At 41.1% G+C, this 5,451-nt stretch overlaps 1 pseudogene; it reads right to left on the reverse strand.

The window, feature by feature from the left end:
- Positions 1-591: 591 nt before the first annotated feature.
- Positions 592-1,240, reverse strand: LOC113890471 (annotated as a pseudogene).
- Between the last annotated feature and the right edge of the window lie 4,211 nt (positions 1,241-5,451).

Here is a 5,451-nt window from a genome sequence, read left to right on the forward strand (position 1 = left end):
AAAATCACCTTTCTTATGACGGTAATAGGTAATTTCCCTACCCAGACCTAAGATAAGTGTACATTCAAAAGTTCATAACTAACTGTTTCTGAGACATTAATCATTCTCTAACACATACACTTAGTAGAAATAACTACAAGAAAGCTTAAAAAAATCTGAGTTAACATTATGCTGTGCAAAAAGGAAAAAAAAAAAAAAAAACCTTGAACAACCTACATTCTATGCTAAATACCCTGACTAAAATGTTGGTTGTGCTACACAATTCCACTTGAGTGCAGAAATGCGGTGATTCCTATGTGCCATCTTTGTTAAGTCTTTGGTACTTTTGTTCTAAATATCACCTTGCTTTGAAAAGATGAATAACTTGTTACCAAATCACAAATCCATTTCAGTTAAGTCTGAATAAAATCCAGCATAAATGTATTACTTTGTTCTGGGAATGATGGCTCCGTGTCTTAGTTCTGACAGCTTCCTAAGGGCAAACCACCACTGAAGTCATTTGGGTTTAAACTGCACAGATAGAAGAAACAGTGAAGTCTGCCTTTTTGTTTTCTTTTTAAGTCTTCAGACCTTGCTAGGACACTTCTTTCAGACCAACAGTCAGACAGTTGTGGCACCAGATGCTCTGAAACAGATGTGGTTTAAACAACATCAGCCAAGCTTAGTGATCTGGAGGTCTCCGTTGATCTTTATGGTGTCCATTGCAGATAACGTTTGAATGCGGTGGTAAAAATCAAAAAGTGTTTGTCCATCCACAAACACTCTGAAACCCGGATGCTAACAAAGGATTTCCATCCTGAATGGCTGGTCTGGGATGAATGGGAAGTAAGGGATCGCTGACTGTTCTTCACCTCTTTCCCCAAATATACAAGAATTTCTGAGTCGCTGCCGATCTGTGAACACTGCTTTGAGTTCAATTGCCACCTCTGCGGGAGGATCTTCCAAATCACCACAGGTCAATCTGATGGCAAAGCTCTCTGGGTTGAGGTTTACAATGCCCATCACTAACACTTTCTTGCCTGGTCTCATGCCACCTCTAATGTGCCCACAAAATAGCACTCTCAGTCATGGCAAGTATATGTCGGCTTGAACTGGAGAGCCCAAGGAGTTGTTTAAATGCGCATCATCTAGTTCACCACTGCATCGCTGTCGGCCACAGACCCCACCGTCTTCTTGCACAGCACGATGGGGTGGCAACTGGCGGGGTGGCGGGGCTGCCATGGCCCATCTTTTTAAGACACGTTGCAAAAGCCATAGGCTAGTCTCTAAACCTGTGGCCTTCGAGCAAATCGTCCAAGGCTCATCGGCAGTGGCAATTAATATAACAAGTGTCTGTTTCAGTTACAGGGACTGGATGGAGGTGGGTCTTTCTCTTCAAGGGCTTGTGGGTGGACCAGTTTCATAAATGAGTACATTGCAACACAGGTGAAGCTCAGTTAAAATGAGTACATTGCCTACTTTAAAGGTCATCTCAGCATTTGTACCACTGACCGTACTCTACATTAAAAAGTGATCAATATCTTTATGGTCCGTCCAGAACAAAATCCTTTGGATGAATTCCAAGATGCTTTTGATATTAATGTCAAGTATGGCTGAGTTGTATTATGGAGATTTGGTAGGGTCAAATCTATCACTTTAATTTCTGATAGCATAAGTAGGTGAAAATAATGACCTTGTACACTGAAAAGATATGGTCAGACCTGGGTTATCAGACAAAGAACTGGGTTATTTGTCATTTGTCATGTGTGACCAGTCTTCAAACCAGCTTCCTTATCTGCAAAACATTGGTTCAGAAAATAAACTTTACTTCCTAGAACCACACTGCAATCTCACCTGCTTTTGTTTCTAGTGAGGCTCCATGCTGAGCTTTTGATGGACTGTTCTCCTCTGTCATAGGCAGTGTGCAATGGTGGTTACCAGGACAGTACAGTTTAAGGGTTAAACAAGCTGGCATATGCGCTGTTCTTAGAGTGTGTGTGTGTGTGTGTGTGTGTGTGTGTCTGTTAGTCGCTCAGTCATGTCCGACTCTTTGCAACTCCGTGGACTGTAGCTCTCCAGGCTCCTCTGTCCAATACTAGAGTGGATTGCCATTCCCTTCTCCAGGGTATCTTCCTGACCCAGGGGTTGAATCTGGGCCTCCCGCATTGCAGGCAGATTCTTTACCAGCTGAGCATACACACTCATTCATACAAACACTGAATCTGATCTCATAATTTTCATGTCATAAAATCTTCTCAACCATTTAAAAATGTAAAAATCAGCCATAGCTTGCGAGCCATACAGAACAAGCAGAGGGATGTATGGATTTGGCTTGTAAACCAGAGTTTGCCCACCACCAGCATAGAGTATTATGTTTTACAAAACGCTTTTGTACATCCAAATGTGCCTCATTTGTTTCTGAGATCAACTCACTGAAGCAGGTAGGGAAGAAATTACTAGCCCCATTTTACAGAGAAGGAGGAAGTCTCAGAAGGATTAAGTGAGGTACTAAGGATCATAGTCAATAAGAAATAGACATGAGATCTGACCCTAGTCCCCAGGATTCAACTGCTCTTTTACTCTACCATCTTTATGATAAATTTTAGGAAAAGCTATCAGCTCCTGGCTATGTATACCCAAAGAAAGGACTGCTCCCACAGGTGAAGCAAGAGCTCTCATAACCAGGATTTGCTAGTACTTTCTAAAATTTGCTAGTACCGCACTTTGCTAGTTAAGGAATGGTTTGTATGCACTGTGAGGAGGACAGAGAGAGAGAGAAAGAAATATGTCTGCTGACACTCTGCAACCCCAGAAACTTGACCTCAGGAAGAAGGCCCTGAGGGATTTGAGTCTCCTCTGAAATCTCTTATTATGGCAGTTATCATGTATCCAGCATACCCTGTCTCAAAGCCCCATGGCCTCTGTTTGCTTTTCTATCTGTTATGTGTCCCAAAGGTCCAATACAAGGAAGAAAGAAAGAGAGGAAAAAGAAGAGAAAGTGACTGCAAAGTGAGTTTATGTCTTAGCTGTAGTGTAGAAACTAGAATTTCTTCTTTGGTATGCTGCCTACATGTTGGTATTATGCCACCACATTGACTGTAGGGCTCTAGAATTGTTCCTATGATCTGAGTACCAATTTCTTCTTGGACATGGACTTCTGAGTCATAGAAAATACTATGATTCTCATTCAACTGGCAAGTTATTTCACATTCAAATTAACTACTTAATTAAAAAATCATTAAAATGATCAATCTATACATATACATATATATGTGTGTATGTATGTGTGTGTATATATATACACACACACACACACTATTGTATAACTATACAAGTTACAAGGTGGCTCAGACAGTAAAGAATTTGCTTCTATGCAAGAGACGTGGGTTCAATCCCTGGGTCGGGAAGATCCCTTGGAGAAGTGAATTCCCATTCACTTCTACCCATTCCAGTATTCTTGACTGGAGAATTCCATGGACAGAGGAACCTGGCAGGCTATAGTCCATGGGGTCACAAAGAGTCAAACATGACTGAATGACTAAAACTTCAAGTAGAGTAATATTTAAAGATATATAAGGACTTAGTCTGTTCAGGTTGCCATAACAAATACTACAGACATTTATTTTTAACAGTCTGGAGGCTGAGAAGTCCCAAATCAAGGTGCCAGGCTCTTTGTTTCCTGGGAAGGACTCTTTTCCTGGCTTACAGATGGCTCCCTTCTTCTTGCATTCTCACATAACCTCTTCTTTGTGCAGTGGGGGAGAGAGAGAAGGCCAAACTCTCCAGTGTCTCTTTTTATAAGGGCACTAATCCCATCAGACCAAGGCCCCACACCTATGCTGTTATCTAACCCTAATTACCTCCCAAATGCCAATTCCACCTCTCAATTCCATCATGTTGATGGTGGGTAGAACTTCAACATATGAATTGGAGAGGGACATAAACATTCAATCCATCACAAGTATTCTTTTCAATAATATTTATTAAATTTCCTCTTTTCTGAAACATAGGGGGGAAAGTTATCCATCCATTCATTGATTTGCTAGTTATTTTAATAATTTTTGAGCACCTATTATGTGCTAGATCTCTCTTTCAGGGATTGAAAGCCTCAGAACTCACAAACCTCCCTGCAACTCAGAGTAAACATCCCCCATCTGCCTTTCTCCCTGGCTTTCATTACCATCTATTCCTTTTCATGTAGACTTATTGAATAAATTTCCCAAGGGGTTTGAAATACATTTTTGTTGGATCTTCACCTTTCTTTTCATGTGGCTCAGCCAACAGAAGACGATAACTGCTAAGTGCACCCCATGCTTCACAGTGTGACTGCTCAACAGCTCTGTGTTTGCAATTAGTTTTTACCTCCTCAAAGGAAAGGGCCTCTCTGCCCAGAGGTACTATACTTGGCTTTTAAATATTTAATAATTAATTGCTTGGATTTGCAACTTGTCTCCTTCTTAAATTCTTAGCTGGCATCTAGGTCACTTATAAGATTCAGATTTTTAAATGGTCATACTCTCCCCTCCTGCCTGCAAAAATGTACATTTTAAACACATGTCTACGTAACATTAAAAATAATGTTTAAAACAGAAATAGAAAGTGATCTCCCATAATTACCATCACCTTGATAGAAACAGAGTCAGAAACTCTATAGCTCTGGAAGGATAGTTAAAAGGGTTGTTGACGTCGTCATACACCAGTTTGAGAAGCAGGATGCATGTCCATGGCATAGCACTTCTTGCATGCATAGACCACTTGATCCATTCTTTCTGTGCTCACAAGTCTGTAGGGGTCACCAGTCCTGGTGGTGTCAGAGCACACAGATGAACAGAATCAGTTGTGGGGAGTGCCATGGGTACTTGTTACTTATATGACTTTCAAGTATGCAAACAATTTACATCTTCCATAAATTAAGGCAAAGTCAATATTTTTCCTTCAACCCCATCGATACAGGAAACAGAAGGCCATAAGCTACCAGAGGCCATAAGGCACTGGTTTCACATTGCCTAAGCTCACAGCCCAGCTCCACAAATGATTAGCTGAACCTTTGGTCAAGGTGCTTAAAACCAATAAGATTCCATTTCTTCATCTATAAAATGGAGGTTATAATAGGTTTTAGGTTGTAAATTATGAGAATGAATTGAGAATATGAATAAAAGAGCAGAGTATTTGGCATTTAGGGTAAGTACTCAGTGGGGTTCCCAGGTGGTGCTGGTGGTAAAGAACCTGCCTGCCAATGCAGGAGATGGAAGAGATGGGGGTTCTATCCCTGTCTCGGGAAGATCCCCTGGAGGAGGGCATGGCAACCCACTCCAGTCTTCTTGTCTGGAGAATCCCATGGACAGAGGAGCCTGGTGGGCTACAGTCCATGGGATCACAAAGAGTTGGACACAACTGAAGTGACAGCACACACACACTCAATAAAGGTATTAAATGCTCAATAAAGATAATAAATAAAATATCAGTATTTTC

The sequence above is a fragment of the Bos indicus x Bos taurus genome, chromosome 3 (genome assembly GCF_003369695.1).
Source record: "Bos indicus x Bos taurus breed Angus x Brahman F1 hybrid chromosome 3, Bos_hybrid_MaternalHap_v2.0, whole genome shotgun sequence".
Lineage (NCBI taxonomy): Eukaryota > Metazoa > Chordata > Mammalia > Artiodactyla > Bovidae > Bos > Bos indicus x Bos taurus.